The following is a 21,547-nucleotide window of genomic DNA, read 5'->3' on the forward strand; positions in this document are numbered from 1 at the left end:
GAGCGCTGGTTATTCACTCCCCCCACTGACAATTCCTGCCGGACCTGAGACTCGAACCCGCAACCTTCGGGTTACAAGCCCGACTCTTTAACCATTAGGCCACGACTGCCCCCATTTTGCAATGCCTTCGGTTGAACCAGTAGCGGCAGAAAAAATGGCAGAAAACTATGGGGCGGAATGATTATATTCAAGTGTAAGTGGCTCAAGGAAATTGTAGTGCTGGGCAGTATACCGGTTCATACCGAATACCGGTGTTTATTTTTGTTATGATATGAATTTTTAAAATACCACAATACCGGTGTATGTCGCTTAATTAAACATACCGTGATATAAATTTTTGGTCATACCGCCCAGCACTAGGAAATTGTACAGTTTTCCCTATCAAGAAAGAAAATTATTGAGGAATCCTCATTCAGTGCTCTTAAAAATGCTCTTTAGAATGACACTGTCCATCCCAAATCATGATTTTGCTTCCTCTGTCAACAGAAAATACACCAACAAAGGAAATAAAACAGTTTGTCAACCCATTTCATGTGGTCATTATATCAGAATAAGCAAACAAACCATCAGTGAAAACCATTAGTGGTTCATTCGGTTAATTAGAGATAAAAAAAGCATATTTTTTACCAGTAGAGAAAACATGTTCATATATTCTGCACAAATGAGAGAGAATCTGTAATAAAAACAGGAGAGAATGAAGAGATCAAAGATAGAGAAAGGTAGGCTTATTTTCATTGAGGAAACAGGTGTTGTAGCGGCGAGAGCTTTACATTAAACTGAGACACCGCCACAGGAAATGGGTCTTTAGAGCAATGAGGACAGAGTGAAGCAGAAATGTTGGAGCCTCATACTCTCTGCCGCTCCAAAACACAGCACTTCTGAATCATAGAAGCACACGGATGCACAAACGTCCTATTTTCCTGGCTCTGAATCACTCATCAGCATCCGTGTTTAAAGAAAAAGGCGGTCGGTGGCGGGCTTGGGACTTCAACAGTGATTAAGAAGGATGAATGTGAAACGATGATGAAAAGATCGCACCAGAATATTGAGTACTGTAAACACACGTAATGGACAAACAAAAGACTTGGATCTCTTGGAGCAGACTCTTTAAAATGCTCAGGGAGCACAGCTGGGCTTTTTATAAACTCTCTTCATCAGAGAGCCGTGTTGTTGTGTTACACCTGTGATTTTATAGAACCGGACTGATTAGACGTCTCTGATCGAATCAAGACAAATGATAGAGTGGGACAGCTTGAACTCCCGTCGTCTGCACTGCCAAAATAAGGTCTACAAGACCAGTGTTGTGGGAAACACAGCACAAATAAAACCTGGGTTACGTAATCAGATGAGTTTTTTTTTTTCCAAATAACCAGTATGGTTATTTATATACAGCATACATATTATTTTGTAGAGAATAATGATTTTAAATATACTGGATTAATTAATATTATATATTAAACTATTTTAATATAATTAATTTATATTATATACTGTATATAAAATTATTAAATTAATATATAATGATTTTAAATATATTAAATGACTGAATCTGGATATTGCATCAAAGCAGCTGTGAATTTGCTCGCAAGAGCGTAATCAGCGTTGTTTATGTTTGGGGGAGAAAGCGCGCGCATGAACGTAATCTGCGTAATCAGCAGTGTTTATGCTTAGGGGAAAGCATGTGTATGCATTGTGATACCCTCTAAAATGGCGGAAGATGCAACTCGGTGGAGAAGAATTGTTGAAAAAATGATGTTATTTTTGTTTTTTTTTGCATTTAAAAAGTATTCTCGTAGCTTCGCAAAACTGAAGTTGAGCCACTGATGTCACATGGACAGTTTTACCGATGTCCTTACTACGTTTCTGGACCTGGGAACATTACAGTTGCGTTGCTGTCTATGCAGGGTCAGAGAGCTCTCACATTTCATCAAAAATATCTTAATTTGTGTTCCGAAGATGAACGAAGGTCTTACGGGTTTGGAACGACATGAGGGCGAGTAATTAATTACAGAATTTTCATTTTTGGGTGAACTATCCCTTTAAGTAAAGCTACTAGTTATTTTTCATGAGTAACCCAATACTATAACACGTTATTTTTAAAAGCAACATTCCTCAACACAGTGCCACAGTTGTGCTGAGATCAAATGTACTTTGACATACTGCTAAAAAGGCCAACCAGACTTGAGATTATAATTAAAAGGCTGAGCGCCATTTGCTCTTCTATGAGATACAAAGTTGTGTCCCCTCAGGGAATGCTCTAGAATGCAGCCGTGTTTACAAGAGTGTTTATGTATCGCCATTTCTTATCATTTGAGCAGTTCATTTAACTAAACGAACAGAACAAACAGTCCAGGACTGCAATCCCGGTCCAATCCCTCTGGATAATCACAGTATGGTGGTCAATTGGAGGAAAAGCAGATTTAGGATTCCGAGAATACAGCAAGGTCTTGCTCTCATTTACACTGAATTACCACTCCCTCCTCTTTCCCAGTGGTAGTGGAGAGCATGGGGCCATGCTCACACACATGCAATCCGTATCCAGACAGGGCCATTTACATAATATCGCACAGCTATGTGAAGGACGAGGGCCCAATGTGGTGTCACCTTGGCTCAGCACATTGGGCCAGACAGTATTTTGGTTCCCGGTTCCTTGGATACAGCACCCAGCGTGGATGAGGAGACAATGGAAGCAGCCAGCAGCTAGCATCTGTGTGTTTGTGTGGGGAAAGGGGCGGATTATGGTTCAACACACACAATACAGGATGCTCTTTTGATTACCTGATGCTATCATCTGCCCATTGTGTTTGCAAAATATGTAAACCAAATTAGCAGGATGTAAATACAGCCTGCACTAGCTGTGTGAAAAAAGACTTGCAAACTGTTTGCCCCAAACAGCAAATATTTATATTTATATATTTCAAATATATGCTAAATATATGTTGTAAACAGCACAGCTAAAGGACATTTATTTTAAATAATTTATATGTAGTTTAAGGTTAAAATGCCAAAACTTATTACAAAACATGCTTCAAAAGGCAGAAAAATACAGTTTCAATCTTAAATGACATTTTATATATTTTGGACAAAACAAATGTAGTTAGATTGATAATATATAAAAAATGACCAAAAATGAGATAATACAACAAACTGAAACTTATCAAAAATATGTTTATGTAAATATATAAAATCCACAATATCTATAATTATGTTATATATACAATTACTATATATAGGAACTGCACAGCAGTTACAGTATGATATACAGTGCGCTCCACTAATATTGGTACCCTTGGTAAATATGAGCAAGGGTGGCTGTGAAAATAAATCTGCATCGTGCATCCTTTTGAGCTTTCATTCAAAAAATTCACAAAATTCGAAACTTTCATTAAAGTAAAACAATAGAAAGTGGGGGGAAAATCTCATTATGAAATAAATGTTTTTCTCTAGTTCACTTGGCCACTATTATTGGCACCCAATTATTGCAACATCCTTTTCCCAAGATAACAGCTCTGAGTTTTCTCCTATAATGCCTGATGAGTTTGGAGAACACCTGACAAGAGATCAGAGACCATTCCTTCATACAGAATCTCTCCAGATCTTCAGATTCCCAGCTCCATGTTGGTGCTTCTTCTCTTCACTTCACCCCACTCATTTTCTATAGGGTTCAGGTCAGATAACTGGGATGGCTATGGCAGAAGCTTCATTTTGTGCTCAGTGACACATTTTTGTGTTGATTTTGATGTTTGTTTTGGATCATAGTCCTGATGGAAGATCCAACCACAGCCCATTATAAGATTTCTAACAGAGGCAGTCAGGTTTAGATTTTTTTTATCTGTTGGTATTTGATAGAATCCATGATGCCTTGTATCTGAACAAGATGTCCAGGACCTCTGGCAGAAAAATAGGCCCACAACATTAAAGATCCAGCAGTATATTTAACTGTGGGCTTGGGGTACTTTTTATCCCTCTTTGCACCAAACCCATTTGGTGGGTTTACTGCCAAAAAGACTCTTTGGCCACTAAAACTCTCCTCCTCACCATGCAGTAGGCTGATATAATGCCACTTGCTGGCAGATTTGTAACATCTTTAGTTGATTGGAACTTCTCAATTATTGCCCTAATGGTGGAAATGGCTTTAGCTATTTTCTTACAGCCACTTTCTATCTTGTGAAGCTCAACAATCTTGTTCTGCATTTCAGAACTATATTCTTTGGTTTTACTCCTTGTGATGGATGATTAAGGGAATTCGGCCTTTGTGTTCCTCATATTTATAATCCTGTGGAACAGGAAGTCATGGCTAGACAATTTCATGCTCCTAGTTACCCTGGTGTGCTAAAAAATTTAAATATGAATGGGAATATACTTCAGAGAAATTTTAATAATAAGAATGTCTAGAGGTGCCAACAATTGTGGCAAAAACATGCATTGGAGAAAAACATTTATTTCATAATGTGAGTTTCCCCCCACTTTCCTTTGTTTTACTTCAATGAAGTAAAACTTTCCTACCAAGGGTGCCAATATTAGTGGAGGGCACTGTATGTTTATACTGTATAGTAATATGTTTATGTAAATATATTTTAAATCTACATAACTATATAAATTTTGGCCATTTTTATGCTTTGCAATATATAACATTACACACACACACACACACACACACACGCAGTCTGGTCAGCTATCCTTGTGGGGACTCTCCATAGGCGTAATGGTTTTTCTACTGTACAGACCGTATTTTCTATTGACCTACACCAACCCTACCCCAAATCCTACCCCTCACAGGAAACTTTCTGCATTTTTAGATTAAAAAAAAACTTAATTCTGTATGATTTATAAGCTTTTGTACCCGTGGGGACCACAATTTAGGTCCCCACCGTGACACGAGTCCCCATGAGTCTGTGTGTAGTCAGGTTTAAGTCCCCACCAAGATATATAAACCAGTACACACACACACACACACACACACATTCTTTCAATATTTCAGAACAAAAATGGGCAAATACTTAAACTAATAAGTTTAGTAATAAGTAATAGTAAGTTTTATTTTATTTTAAAATCTACAAAACAAACTGTATCAATTTCTGAAATATAGAAAATGTATGCACACACACACCCACACCATATAGCCTAATATTTTTTCAGAACATAGAAATGGCTAAAATTGGTATCACATACTAAGCTAATATATTGCATATACTGAATTACTCGATATATATATATATATATATATATTACTAACTGTGTGTTTTAAAAATAATATGTGAAACAATATACATTAGGCAATAGGGGTGTGCGATATATATCGTCTACGTTAATATCATAATTGTTATTTAAACAATATGTGATTTGACATTATCGAGTATATCGTAAAAAACAAATATAACACACCAAGAGATTGCACGCATACACTAAGAGATGTATGTTAGACTACAACGCGAGCACATTTAGAGTTCACGCTTACACTGCGTGTCAATTCAAATATATTTAGAATTCCCCCAAAATTCAAGATTATGGGGCAAAAATTCCCCCTTATGATTTTTATGTCTTTTATATTTATATCATCTGATATAGTTAATATCACATGAAGGGTGACGTTTTTCTCCAAATATCAGCACGATTGCAAATGTGATATTGATTTGATGATCAGTTCAATAAACAAAAGTTAATATTAAGTGACTTACATTTTAGACATAACTAACTGCATTCATGTCCTGCATTAAACAATCTGTGTAAATGGATCGAAATGCCTCTGCAGATGCAGATTCTGTGCCACCTCTGCATTGCACACACAAATGTTGTTGATACGGATTTCATTTGATTAGTAACAGCCCTATAGTATCTTACTATTTGAATTTATTGATTAAATTTAAGAATTTGGCAAAAGATGCTGCATACATTAAAGTAGGTTAGAAAAAATGCCTTATAAAAATAACAATGCACATAAAAAGTGCAATTTAAACTTAAAACGTAAAAATTAAAAGTTAATTCCTGGTACTACTGCAAACTAATCACCTCATTGAATATGAAGAATATCAAAAGCTTTGGGAGTCCTAAACCTGCAAAGGTACCAGCACAATAACACGCTCAGCAAAATATTGTCTATTATCGTTATCAAGAAAATTCCAGAAAATATTGAGATATCACTTTTTGTCATTATCGCACACCCCTATTAGGCAATACTAATTAATACTGTAAAAATGACAAATGTTACCTTTAACTTATGTCTGATTAAAATCAGTACCAAGAAAAATACTAATTTTATCGAGGCTGACAATACTGCCTGGTCCATGGTCACAATGTAAATGGAAGGTCAAGTAAAGCTCCCTGCATTGTGGGATTCTGTATTCTACACAGTGAGCTCTGCTGTCACATCTGGATATTCCATAAACAGAAAATTTACATCCTTCAGAAATGAGTAATAATGAGAAATGAGAATAAGAGTTGCACGATAGCTACTCTGAACAGCTCAGTCTGGTAAACACACACTCATTCACAGCCACAGACATGTTGTTGTATAGTGTTCCTTCTTCCTCTGCCATGTCATTCCCAATAGACATTACTAAATTTAAATTCTATACATGTGAATAATACATGCAGGGTTTCTAAGGAGGTGCTAAATAATTGAGGATGCGTCGGGGAGCAAGGATTGATCTCGATGCAAGTATCTTAAAGTTGAACCTCACATACAAGCTCGTTCATTCTTCATCGCCTGCAGTTTCGATTAATGAGTTTTAATGTTTAATAAGTTTATCTTCAAAGAATGGAGCAAATTCACAATGAAAAAAAGCTGGTTCAGCACGTTAAGAACACAACTGTTATTGAAGCCACATCTGCTACAAAGACACACAGAAACAGGCTACATGTCGTACATGACACAGAATAGCAAACATCCTTATGTGTACTGATTTACATTCACAACAAACAGAATAAAGAACAGTGGTGGACAGTAACGGAGTAGTTTTACTTCGTTACTGTACTTAAGTAAATTTTTAAAGTATCTGTACTTTACTGGAGTAGTTTTATTTTGAGTAACTTTTACTTTTACTTCACTAAATTCCAAAGCATAAGATCGTACTTTTTACTTCACTACATTTCATAAAACATATCGTTACTCCTTATAATATATCACGTGCTCCGACACGCAGAAGCGGTGTCTGATTCAGTAATATTTTATTATACGTATCTATACTTTTACTCAAGTACTTGATCTGTGTACTTCGTCCACCACTGATAAAGAATAAACTCTCATTTAAGTGACTATGAAGAAACACAGATGATTTATCAAAACAATACATATGAAAACACAAACATGTACAGCATTATTCGAAACAGAAGTGAATTGTGACTTCGGAAATGGCTTAATAGTCACTTTCCAGTTTCCACACAAGGTCATTGTTTGATTAGCCTTGTACAACCACTCGAGCTTGAAATATCATGGTCAGTTTTACAAAACTACCATTTAGCCATTCGCACTGAAGTAGTTTCCCTTGAAAGATATCTATCATATTAAAAAAAGTGCAGTTCTGCAATTTTATGAAGAGGTTATTCCAGTCAGTTTCGTTTTTCAGAATCAGAATCAGAATCAGAAGAGCTTTATTACCAAGTATGTTTACACACACAAGGAATTTGACTTGACGACAGGAGCTTCCAGTGTAGAAGAAAGTACAAACATAGTGCAGACATACATGATAGTGCAGACATACATAGGAATAACACAGTAGAAATATTGTATATTGTATATTTTCACAACCCTTTTTCATTCCTCTCTCTGACCCTGATAAAAAAAAAGTCTGTTTTTTTTTACTGCTGTGCCTTTAAAAAAACTATCCAAAATTTAAAAATATACAATAATATACACTACCGTTTAAAAGTTTGGGGCCAGGAGGAGTTTTTAAAATTAAATTAATCCTTTCATTTTGCAAGGATGCATTCAATTGATCGAAAATAACTGTAAAGACTTTTACACTGTTACAAAATAATTATATTTTAAATAAATGCTGATCTTTTGAACTTTCTATCGATCAACGAATCCTGAAAAAATATACAAAAAATATTAAGCAGCACAACTGTTTTCAACATGATAATAATAAGAAATTATTTTTTGAGCACCAAATCATCATATTAAGATGGTTAATAATTGAATAATTGCATATTAAAATACAAAACAATTCTTTAAACTGTAATCTTATTTCATAATATTACTCTTTTTACTGTATTTTGGTCATATATAAATGGATCCTTGGTGAGCATAAGAGCCTTCTTTCAAAAACTTACAGACCCAGCGAAAAATCCTACTTCATCTTCTAAAACCTTTGGAAGATTGGTGTTCTCATATATTTCTTCACTTTCACTAAGATCAGTTTCTTAGATAACCTACTTTCTTTCACTTTTTCTGGGCAGAATCACCTGGCTTAATCAATTTCATATGTCGACACAGCATCAGTCAACCCATTTCTGTGCCAATGTAGATGCCTGCTTCAAACTGCGCTCTCGCATTTGGCGGCTTGGACTAATTCACATGTCCTTGACTTCTTCCTCGGGCGCTGGGCCTCTCTCCAGGTGGGCTGCTCACTCCTGGCTTTTATAGACTGCGCTAGTGAGCTACTTAACATGCCAACAACCACCCATGTCCTGACGCACCAAACGTCTTCTGCAATCTTCCAAGTGCAAACACTTATTCGGGGGCAGTCGGCGTTGTGTTTTTTTTAAACAACACTCTCAGCACAAATCAAGGGTGAATGGTTTATGCACTTTTATGAAATGATTTAAATAGACAACCATTTAGAGCGGCTGTGTTCTTGTAAAACGTGGACAGCTGACACAAAGAAATGCTGATTCTATTGCTGTCGGGGTCGTTTATGGGGTGAGAGGAGAAGTGATGTGTTTTTTATGAGTCATCGTGGTAAAGTCAAACACTTTTTTCAGTAAAACGGTCTTGTTTTCAAATGGATTGAGTGTTGCTTGGCTCAAAGCCGAGAGAACATCACAAACACGGCTATTGCCTTTGATTAGCTCTAGCTCAAGGACGCAGATGCTAAAAATGTGAAAAATCTTCAGGAGCTAGTCTGCATAAACTGACAAAATAAAAGACTTAGAATGAAACACAATGAGGGAACGACTAGTTAACTAATAATGCTAACAATCAGCTAACACATAATTTCTGATGATCAAACTTAGAGTTAAAGGGATAGTACACCCCCAAAAATTACCCCATGAATTACTCACCCTAAAGCCATCCTAGTGTATATGACTTTCTTCATTCAGACAAATATGCACACTGCACAGAGCAGGACACTTCAGATGTGAATACAGTATACTACAGTACATGGTTTCATATCATTATAAAGTAATTAATTTGTTGACTAGATGCTGCATTCGTGGAGAACAGCAGTATGTTTGCCGACAAGGCGAAAGAGAGAGGCAAAAGAGAGGATGCTAACGTAGTACCTCAAGCGGTTAAAACAGTGTGACAGAAATACACACAAGTCCAACCCAAATGTTTAATGTCATGATAGTTACCATCTATTTACATTAGTTTATGTCCATTTGGTCAATTTTTTGCATTCGTTAGCCAGCGAAGTTGCAGATTTAAAGCTGTGACGTGAGAAAGCAAATTGATGTTCATGCAGCTGACAGAAACATATAAACAAATCAGAAAATAGAGTGTTAATTTGAACTTTTAGTAGCACATTTTTAACATTTAAAGTTGCATCTGTTAACATTAGTTATTGCACTATGAACTAGTATTCATTTAAACAATGCAAATAATCCAGCACCATGCAATTCGAAAATGCACCACATTACAGAACAGACTATTTTATCAGAGTTGAATGCTCCAGTGTTTGACTGTAAGTGTTTTAATTGGGTCATTTGCTGTGGGCTACAGCAGTACCAGACATGCCATCTTTGACCTTCTTACTGTGCCACCACCAGTCTTAGAACAAAACGTGCCAAAGGAACAAAAGAATTAAACATTCAAAGCCTCATTTACAATTCAGATCATCTAAAATAAATGTCAGACTATTTACAATCACAGGCACAAACACTGATCATTTGTTAAAACATTACAAATGATTTAGTCCTTGTGCTTTCAGGAAGACACTTTTTGACCTATATGGACTATCCCCTCGCTGCCTTTAGTCCTCGGAAGAAACCAATTTCAGTGCTGACCTCCTTGGGCCTTGACCACCTGGCTGTTAATCTGAATTAGACGCAGTACATTAGTGTGGCTAAGGCCACACTATAGCTCGGAGCTAGCTAAGAGAAGTCTTGTTAGCAATGCTAAATGAACCTTTTAAGCTTTTTAATCATGGATAAGAACTTCCTTCATTCACTGCCTTGAGTTCTCGGCTCCTAAAGTGTGGTTTTGTAAGAAAAGGCATACAAAGAGGGATCTGAGTCAATGAAGATAAAAATGATTTTGTAAACCTGTGTGTGCTACTACTATAAATCAAATTATGCTAGTATAAATTGACAACAGAAAAATGCTTCTCAAAAAAAAAAAAAGTTAGGCAAGGACAAATATAACATGGGGGAGTTTACTAAAATGGTGACGCGAGACATATTCTGTGATGACTGAATGAGTATCATATTCATGTATCATGGTATTTATATTGTACTCCATAGTGCATAAAAGAACACAGTACTTTTTTTTCAGATTGCCACTTAAAATTAAACTTACAGATAAAGCAGACAATGAAAAATAATTAAATTAAATGAATAATGTGTAATAAAATAAATATTAGTTAATAAAGTAAATGTTATTAGTAAAAACCCCTTCAGCAACACCAAAGCCAAGAAGTATCAAGTATCCAAGACTGCAGCCTCTTCCACATGTTTTAGTAATTGTTCTTCTAAAATGATCAATATCAGAATTAACTCTCTATTTATTGCTGCCAATGTTTTTCTAAAGCGCAGCAATCCGTGAGTCAGTGCTACACGCCAAGAGTTTGCGCTTTGTTGACAATTGGCACAATTTTCCAATGTTAGTAGGGAAGGAACACAAAAAAGGGAGTAAAGCAGACACTTTCATCACAACTGCTTTGATTTCCAAACAACACATCACACCCAATTTTCCACTTTCACAATTGAGCAGGCACTTAGCCAGAGGGGATAAGCTTCTCCATCACACAGTAGCACCCGATGCTCATGGAGGAAGCTCTTCTTGAGAAGAGACACACAACACAGACCTCCACAGAAAAGCATGTTGGTGAACCTGCCGTGGCAAGAAAAGAGCGAATGGAGAGTTCACCCCTCTGTGTCCTCTATGAACTCTCCAATACAAAGAATGGAGATCGGAAAGGAAGCAATTTTATTCCATCTGCAGTAAAGGTTAGTTTCTTAAGATGGATACTGTATGTAAGGAGTCTGACAGCTTGATACAGGGCAGCTTTCTGCATTTATTCTTTACTATATAGAACTTTTCTTATTTATAGCATATAAGATTCACAATGGCCATGTTTTTCTTTTAGAGTGAATTTCACAAATGCATATCTAGGTCATATTTTACCCCAAAATTATGAGAAAGGGATTAAGATTTTGCATTAAAAAATGAAACCAACTTATTTGTAATTATAAATATGAATAAATAATAATTCTCATGAGCTTCTGATTATTGCAACTTAGCATTTTTAACTGTTAAAGAAAATAGTCACCCATTGCTTTTTTTTAATTAATTAAAGATGAATTAAATTAAAGATGAAGAGTATACTTTTCATTTAACCAGCAGAACCAAAAATTTTGCTAAACACTCACTGTCTGTCATTAGTCAATAAATCTGAATTGCGATTCAACAAGTATTGCAATTCGATATTGCTATATATTGTGTTTTTTGCTTTTTTAACTCTAGACTAGGGGTGGGAATCTCTAGGCAGCTCACAATTCAATTCGTTCATGATTCAGAGGTCTGTGATGTGATGATAAAATGATTATCGATGCATCTTGATATTTGATTATAATGATTACAAATATCAAATTATAAATTTTGTCAAATTTATTTGTGCATTTTTTTAATAATTGCAAATTAATAATAAATCAAAACAATTTTTAGGAGTTTAACCAACTAAATATAGCTTCAAAACATAGCAAGCAAATATACTGTAAAGTAATAAAGGGGGAAAAATAAAGATATATAAGTGGAAAAAATATAAAATTATAAGTGATAAACAAAAGTACTTTCAGTATCTGAGAGTGCTTTAAGTATCTGAAAGTTAACAGACAGTTGCATTTATGGGTTTTTATTTTTTTCTCAGCATTATTGGAGTTTGATTATTATTGATGACGTCATAGACAGTGGCAGCTTTAATAGGCTAATTTATTTGTGCATTTTTTATAATAATTACATTTGAAAAGAATTTAACATAAAAAAAAACACGTTAGCTTTAAAAGAACAAACAAACAGTATACCATGATGTATAAATAATTAAAAATGAAAAAAAAAAAAAAAAGACATCAGGATTTTTTACATTACAGTAATGAGAATTGTGGGGGGAGGGGAGTTGTTTAATTAAAGTTTATTAAAGAAAATAATGCAGAAATGTGATTAAAGAAAATTACACATCACTTTCAATGCGTTTCATTAATTACTAAATTACAGGAATGAGAATATAATGAGAATCATCAATGAAAATAATTAGAACTCCAAACAAATGAAAAAGAAGAAAAAAACTAAAGAAAGTATTTTTATGTAAATGATCACAATGCAAAAAACAAAACAAAAAAACAAACAAAAACAAAAACAAAACAAAACGAAAGGTTTCATGACATCAACCCATGAAAAGAATAATATAATATAATATAATATAATATAATATAATATAATATACTTTATAGGTATAGGTAACCTGCTTCATTCCAGCTGTGAGGGATTTATGCATTTCAGCTCTGGTGTTTCTGCTTCAATTTTACTGGCTTCAGCATAGCTGCTTTTCCTGCTTTTTCTTCACTTGATGCTAATTCATATCGTGACCCTGAGCTCCCAGCTCCATTGTGCCTGGATTGATTGTCTGCTGTAAAAGCAGACTCTCCAAGTAAAGAGCATAATTGCTCTTTGTTTACAGTAATGAATTCAGACATCTCATTGATCTTGACAAAATAATATTTGAATACCTGCTCTGCATATCAGCTGCCAAGAGTGCCAAAGGCCTGATGCTACTGAGTTGTGTCCTCCATAAAGAATGGCATAAAACATACAAATCATAACGGCAGCCTTATGAGCTTGTTCAGACAGCTGAGAATTTGTGCACTGAATAAGACATACGACATAACACTTGGCAGACCTCATAGCCTCCTGACGTGTTAGCGCTCATATTTTACAAGGAAAAGATGGGTGGCAGGCAGGTGTCCAGCTGAGATCGAGAGGACAGGCAGCGCTCGGAGCAAAGCAGCAACGACTCTCAGATAATTGCTTCAGTGACCTCCTGAAGCCCTCCATCAGTAATGGCAATTTTATAACACACCAGAGATATTTCCTTTCCTGCTAGGGTATAACTGAGTAAGTGAAAGGTTCTATCCTGACAAACAGAGGAACAGACAAAAGGATTTAAAGCTGAAGCCCGCAGGTGGTGCGTTGGTTGATATTGGATGGAGAGGCAACTGGAAGGTTAAAAAACCGTTGCAAGTGATTCCAGTAAATAAATTGCATGTTTTGTTTTGACAGGGCTTTGGAATAATCTCTCCATGTCATAACACACGCAACATAGAAAACAACATCTCTGCCTACAATAAGAGATGAGTTAGACAGACAGTTATTTGGTTTCAGTCTGACAACTGAGTCCTGAGAACTGAGTTAAAAAATATAACTTTCCAGCAAAAAAAACCCTTTCCATCATGTACATTTTTTTCACAAAAATAATAATGAAGATTTTTTCAAATTATATATATGTATCAACTTTAATGCAATTATTAAAATAACAAAAGTACCATTTAACTTGATAATTTAACTGTATCAATTTCATTTAAAAATTTCAAAGGAGTGGGAAAAAATGGAAATCAGGATTAGGCAAAAAAAATAATGTCTTGAGAATCATTTATACATGTGAAAATTGTCTGAGAATTGAACAAATAGCTGTAACCTGGCTCAGAGGAAGACAGGAATCATGTCTTTATAGCAGTTTTTCTGATGTTTAAGTCAAAGTAAAAGTCAAAGTATACATACAGTATATTTATTGTCCACAAAGGGAAATTTGTTATGGACTCCATGTTGCTGCACAGACAAAAATGATTAAAAAAAAATTGCATCACAAAGACATCAAACATTACCACACAAACACCCTAATAGCACAAAAAAGTGTGCCGAAAGCAAACATTAATTCTCATCACATTTTGTCAGAAAGTATGACATGCAAGAGGAAAACTGGCACTATTTTTTGAATCAGCACCCTAAAATTAGTAAGAAACAAGTATTGGATTTCATTCATCAAATATGATGCAGGGCGTGCTTATCAAAGTTACTAAGTATTAACTTATTGAATAAGTTGGTCAATATAACACTCACAATCGTTCTGTCCAAACATATACTATATATCCAGCTCTGCTCAGCGGACTCCTGTCAAATTTCTGCTCATGCCATGTGTGATGTTAGAGTAATAGAGCTCCGCCATTCAGCCACGGTCGCTGATTTCTCTGACTTATCAGATGAGATGCTCGGCCACGTCAGCCAGGCCGGCGATATCAGACCTCCTGTCACTCAGCCGCGGCCCGCGTCGTTACTCACTCTGCCAGAGTGACGGAGAAAAAGGCAAGACAAGAAAGAGAATGAAAGGGGTCAACAAATGGATAAAAAGAAACAAAAATAGACTTTGAATAAGATCACCGGGGAGTTCAGCCTAGTGTTGACATTTACGAGAGCTGATGGCAATCGCCTGCCGCGCTGGCATCTGCCAAGCTGATGATTTGCTGAGCACAACTCATCCTCGCCACCAAATTAAGTCTTGAATCGCAATTGGCTATGGTTTCCATAGAGGTCTTGAGGGATTGGCAAGTAATGAGGTCGATTGATTTTCCTTTCCTCCGGGTGTTATGTTTTGTCAAAAGAGTTACCTATTCTTCTTTAGGCGCTCCATAAATCGTTAATCGACTGACAGCTTAAAGGGGTTATAGGATGCCCATTTTCCACAAGTTGATATGATTCTTTAGGGTCTTAATGAAAAGTCTGTAACATAGTTTGGTTAAAATGTCTCAATGGTAGTGTAAAAAACACCTTTTTTACCCTGTCAAAAACAGCTTTTTTCAGATCAAGACGTTTTTGTAGCATTTTCCTTTAAATGTTAATGAGCTCTGCTGACCCCGCCCCTCTCTTCCGAGCTGCTCTCAGAGAGACTGTTTACTTTAGCCGCATTCATCGTGGAACTTGCTAATTAGCACATTATTAGGAAAGGCGATTTGCAAAGATTCATTACAAAACATTATACTCACTTCTTCTGTAGATGAGGCTGGATCATGAATGATTCGCGCGAACATAGACGCATTTATGTAGATCGGGGGCGCATTCCCTTCAGAAACAATGTAATCCACTGCGAGTTCAGCGGCTCAGATGTCGGGAGTAAATGACGACTGCTATGTTTATTATTACATCCAACAACAGAACACCTCAATCGCTTAGGAGTCATTCTTGTCTACATCCGCTCCAGAGGTGAAACAATGGCGGACTGATAACAGCTCATTCAGGGCGAGTCTGAGGTAAGACACCAGTCCAGTCTGTGCTGAAACGCTACTATCAATCAAACTATCGTGGAAGGGGCCTGTCTGTGTGATGTCACACAGACAGACAGGCATCTGAGATTGGCTCGATTTGAGAAAGGGGAAAACATTTAAACCAGATAAAAAAAAAACACTGGGTGGATACAACCATTTTGAACTCCTTTTTAAAGGAGTTTTAACACAAAAGAAAGTTCAAAATGAGTGATCTGGAGTCACAATAGTGAGATTAGCAGAAACCTTTTCAATGTTGAAAAAAAATTGCCCATTTTATAGTACATCACAAACAAACAAATGCAGAATCCAGAGTTTTGGTAAAATAAATAACTATTTTTTTTATTATTGATTAATTTATCTTTATTATTGCTTAATTTAAAAATAAGTAAATAAATATGTTTATTTTTCATTAATTGAAATTAAAAACATATAAAAATAATAAATAATTTTTTTATTTAAAAATATATTAAATCAATTGAACTAATTGAACTAAATTAATTAAATACTAAATAAATTAAAATAATTAACTAAATTAAATAAATAAATAATTAAATACAATGCAAAGCATTCTACCATCGGACTAGGAATTAATGGATCAAAGTGCTTTACTAAAAGTACTTAGTAAGTTTGACTAGTGAGTTTATCTAATTTTTTAGCTCTATGTGCTTTGAAGGGGATGACTTTAGAGGCCAAACTTCTCAGAGAGGCTTTTACTGTCAGAACACTACACGCAACTCTTTTTGTGATGCTTTGAAGCAGCACGTTTCATCCCCTTTAAAGCACCTCTGCTGCACTCAAAGCATAGATAAATAACAATGCACACAATCCATTTCAGGGCAATTACTGTTGGACTCCAAATATTTTTTCCATTTCTGTCCTATCATCATGTTCCATGAGCGTTGCGTTTTAAAGTTAAAAACAAATCTCGAGACTCCTTCCATTCTGTCAAGCTGTTTTTGAACACAAGATCATCCCAAACAAAACATGTATTTGAACATCCTTACACTGGATCCAGCTCACTCACTGACTTTATTTCAATAAAAAAGGGTTAAAATATATACTATAGTTAACAATCAGCCAGGTCAGAGTTTGAAAAATCACGGATAATCCTTTTAGCCTTTCTGCATCCAGTTTGATTCAGTGTTTGTCTTTTCCCATTCGATGCGGCACACATTTCCCTCACAAACCTGGCACTCACCTTTCCTTCATTTTCTTATCATTGCCACAAATAGCTCAGAACAATGGGCATAGAAATGAACAGCAGAAGGTGAGACACGGCTAGGTTCAGCTGTTGAAATAAATGTGCGAGCTTGGGATCCCAATCAGTCATCCTGAGAATTCAGAAAGCAAGCAGTATTAAACCGGCTACACTGAGAAAATCGAGCAAGGATCTCCCTCAATGCATCTTAAGAGACACTGCACTGGGAGAATTGTTAGCACACAGGGGGTTATGCAAATTCTACCGCTCAATCAACAAGCTTAATTATGAAAAAGGTACATAAAACCCAGAAAAGTGGGGCTATTAATAAGGCAAATATGATACAAACAGCTTTAAGCGGGGTATAAGAAATTGAGGAAATCTCGTATCAAGAAAGCTTGTTCATTTAGTGTTGACACTAATGGACCCAGGATCAATGCTCCTAACTAAAAAATTACATACTAATTAAGGCTATATATTCACAATATATTTGTGAAGATCTTGCTGCTAATGTAAAATTAAGCAACATTACTGCTTTTTATTTGACCGTTAAGTTCCCCCGTTATATTAGTTTTGCTGAGCGTCTAATAGAGTCACTAAACTTTAAAAAGTAGCAAAAAATTATTATTCCTGTTTACTGAATAATACTAAATAATGATATATATGTGAATATCAATTCTATTTTACCTCGCAGCATTAAACACTTCTTGAATCTTGGTAGCTGTTCTTCTTGATTTATTAAAAAATATATATTTTACATTAAATAAATACTATAAAATAAATACATATTTAAAAAAATATTTTAAATAAATAAATTAAGTAAAATAAGTAAATAAATGTATTTCTTTTACATTAAATAATTACAATAAAAATAAATAAATATTTTAAATCGAATTTAAATAAATGAATTAGTTAATTAAAATAAGTTAATAAATGTATTTATTTTACATTCATTAAAATAAATATTTAAAAAAGAATTAAAATAAATTAGTTAATTAAAATAAGTAAATATATATATTACATTAATTCGAACAAAAAAACAAATCAATCAATCAATCAATCAATCAATCAATCAATCAATCAATCAATCAATCAATCAACCAATCAATCAATCAATCAATCAATCAATCAATCAATCAATCAATCAATCAATCAATCAATCAATCAATCAATCAATCAATCAATCAATCAATCAATCAATCAATCAATCAATCAATCAATCAATCAAACTTGTATCAAGATACACTAAATAGCCTAAATAATTAAGAGATTTGTTTTTGGTTATACCACCCTGCCCTAGTACAATCCTGCAGAGCATAATGATAACCCTAACATCAATAAGATGATGCAAAATAAGGCTTGATTGATTATGACAGTCACTGCTAACGTTCTCAGAAGCTGCTAATAGAGGCTTTCATTAGGTTGGACTCCGGCTACGGCTGCCTGTTGAGAAGCACGCAGGTTTGAGACAAGTATAATAACGAAAAGGAGGTGACACAAAATCACCAGCTGTCAGAAGATAGCATAAGTCCTACAAACCTGGCATGACCCAGTCATCTTAGTAGAGGCCTGTTACAATCCTCTGCATGAGAACGGAGACTGGGGCTTGACACAAACAGGGACTGTTAGCATATGTCATGCTGCACAGCCATGACAGCTGATGTGGAGGTAAGCACCAGGGATGAGAATACACCCAGCGCCCACATTGCAGAGATTATCATGATGTGAAATTTTCATAGTCCACATGCTTTAGCTGCCTGAAGCTGCTCACTATCATTACTGTAAAGTCTGTGTAATAGAGATGGTATTTAATATTTAAAACAGCATGCAAGATGAATAAAAAGCAAATCGCATGAGGTACTGAAGCTCTCATTGCAGCTCCTAGTGAGCTGACTTGCTGTCTACATAGATAACTACCTTCTGAAGCAACAATGAAGCCCCATAAATGAAGGCAGTAACATTTAGTTAAATGTTCACACAAGCTGATTTTAAACAAGTCTAATGTAAACATGTTGCTAAGACAACAACGTAATACGCAAAACAATACATAACATAAATAATTATGAATTACTGTATTTTTAATTGGATAGAACAATTTTATGTAGTCACATAAAGGGCTATCTATCTATCTATCTATCTATCTATGAAAGTAAATACATTTATAATGTTGCAAAAGATTTCTATTTAAAATAAATGCTGTCCTTTATATTTGTCAAATGGTATAATAACAAAAATAAGTTTCTTGAAACCCAAATCAGCATATTAGAACGATTTCTGAATGATCATGTGACACTGAAGACTGGAGTAATGATGCTGAAAACTCATCTGTGCCATCACAGAGTAAATTATATTTTTAAATAGAAAACAGATATGAAACTTTCGGGATCTTCTCAACAAGGGGGAAATAAAAAAAGGGTAAAAAGGTAACAAAACCATTTTCTTGTTAGTATTTTCTTGGCTGGGAAGATGTAGCACTTAATAAAAAAATCGTTCTGACTAACTTATTTTGTTTAGTTAAAAATTAGTCACTGTTATTGAATTTCACTCTACTTCCTTACATTCACATTTAAATAGCTACTTACCGAAACTGTTTAGTTACCAGCATTCAACAAAAAACATCTTCTTTTATTTCACAGAATAGAAGGACATGAGGTTGAGTAAATGGAGACAGAATTTTTTATTTTTGGGTGGACTTTAATTCAAATTCAAAAATTGATTTGAAAGTTTTAAAAGCCATTCTCAATTCAATTCTGAAGGGTGCACAACCCTGAAACGAGAGCAGGTCTTCTGACTAGACCGTCTATTGGAAACTCCTTTTGGTTACACAGTCTGCTCATGGTCAGGCAGATCCCAGGGCATTGCCACATCAGTGCTGCTCTGGTGTGCTGGACACAGCTCATTTGCTGATGCATCCATGCATACGAGAGCCCCGCACTCCCCTTCATATCAGTGACTGTGTGAAAGAGAGAGAGAGAGAGCAGGGGTTTGGCCAACTGGCTGTCAATACTCTCTCCTTCTCTCTCACTGTGAAGGAGAAATCTGCCCAGGAACAGTTCCCAGCGCCCCAGAGGTGGACTCTTGAAAATGAATATGAGCCAGTCATTCAGCTAAACCACACAAAAGGACTCCTGTGGAGAATGTCAGTTAGGCGTATGCTATTTCAGTACATTTGCGGTGAGTATGGTAGTATAAAAGTATGGAACCATGGAATAAAAAAATAATTGTGACTTTTTACCTCACAATTCAGATTTTTTCTCTCAACTCTGAGAAGAAAAGTGTTATTGCAAGTTTTTAAATCTAAGAGTTGCGAGATATAAAAAATGTGCGAAAAAATACAAATTGTGAGATAAAAAGTCTCAAATGCGTCTTACATTTTTTTATTGCTTGGTGGAAACAAACTTCTCACAATTCTGACTTTTTTTCTCGCAATTTTGAGTTAATATCTTTTTCTTTTTCGTGTTTAATTCTTTTCTTTGCAGAATTGTGAGTTAACATTTTGCAATTTTGACTTTTTTTCTCAGAATTGTGACTTTATATCTTCCAATTCTGAATTTTCTCAAACTTGGGAGAAAAAATTCTGAATTGTGAGATACGAACTCAGAATTGAGAGAGAAATGTCAGAAAAAAGTCTAAATTCTGAGATATGAACTCAGGATAACAAGAAAAAAGTCTGAATTGTGAAATATGATTTCAGTTTCAGTTTATATCTCACAATTCTGACTTTTCTTCTCAGAATTTTGAGTTAACATCTTAAATTTTAACTTCTTTTCAAGCTTAGATCTTGCAATTCTGAGTTTATATCTCAAAATTATATCTCAATTTTTTCTCTCAATCCTGAGAACAGAAAGGTCTGAATTATGAGATATGGACTCAGAACTGCAAGAAAAAAAAGTCAGAATTGTGAGAAAGTCGTGATTACCCATTTTTTTTTTTTTTTTTAATCCTCGGCAGAAATGGGATATAAACTTGCGATTGCATGTTAAAACATCAGCATTGCGAGTTCATATCATGCAATTTAACACATAATGCATGATATGAACAACTGCTTTATAACAACAGCGAGTCTACATCAGAACTGCAAGAACTGCAAGAAAAAAAAGTCAGAATTGGGAGAAAATCGTGATTACCCATTTTTTTTTTTTTTTTTAAGTCCTAGGCAGAAAAAAGCTTGTCACAATTCTCACAATTCTGGCTTTCCCCCCGACAATTCTGAGTTTATATCTCACAATTCAGAATTTTTTTTCAGACTTGCAAGAAAAAAAGTCTAAATTGTGAGACCAAAACGTTTTTATTTTTTATTCTGTGGCAGAAATAAGCTTCCATACAAAAAGGTTTTGTTTCAGGTGAGTCCTATTTTCTGCATATGACACAAGTAGGGACAAAAGCGTCTCCTCTTCCTCTTGTCTACAGCACTGCAGAGGCTGGTGGATAGCAACACAACAGACCTCACAAGTACTCGGGGCAGGAGGTGAGGGAGAGAGCATTAATCACAGATGAGAAGTATTATCCCACCATCGGTGCTCTCTTCCCCTCTTCTCCTCTCTCTCTCTCTCTCTCTCTTTCCCACAATGCACTCGTTGCAAGCAGCAGCAGCAGATACAAGCGCGTACTCGAGGAAATTAACACACTCTCCTCTAAAGGACCTCCAAAGTTGGTGTC

At 35.3% G+C, this 21,547-nt stretch overlaps 1 protein-coding gene across 2 annotated transcripts in view; it reads right to left on the reverse strand.

Annotated features, from left to right (window-relative positions):
- The window catches only part of nkain2 (sodium/potassium transporting ATPase interacting 2), a 162,622-nt gene that overhangs the window by 10,352 nt on the left and 130,723 nt on the right, over window positions 1–21,547 (reverse strand). The window lies entirely within an intron of this gene.

This window comes from Sinocyclocheilus anshuiensis, unplaced genomic scaffold (assembly GCF_001515605.1).
Source record: "Sinocyclocheilus anshuiensis isolate Anshui unplaced genomic scaffold, SAMN03320099.WGS_v1.1 scaffold776, whole genome shotgun sequence".
NCBI lineage: Eukaryota > Metazoa > Chordata > Actinopteri > Cypriniformes > Cyprinidae > Sinocyclocheilus > Sinocyclocheilus anshuiensis.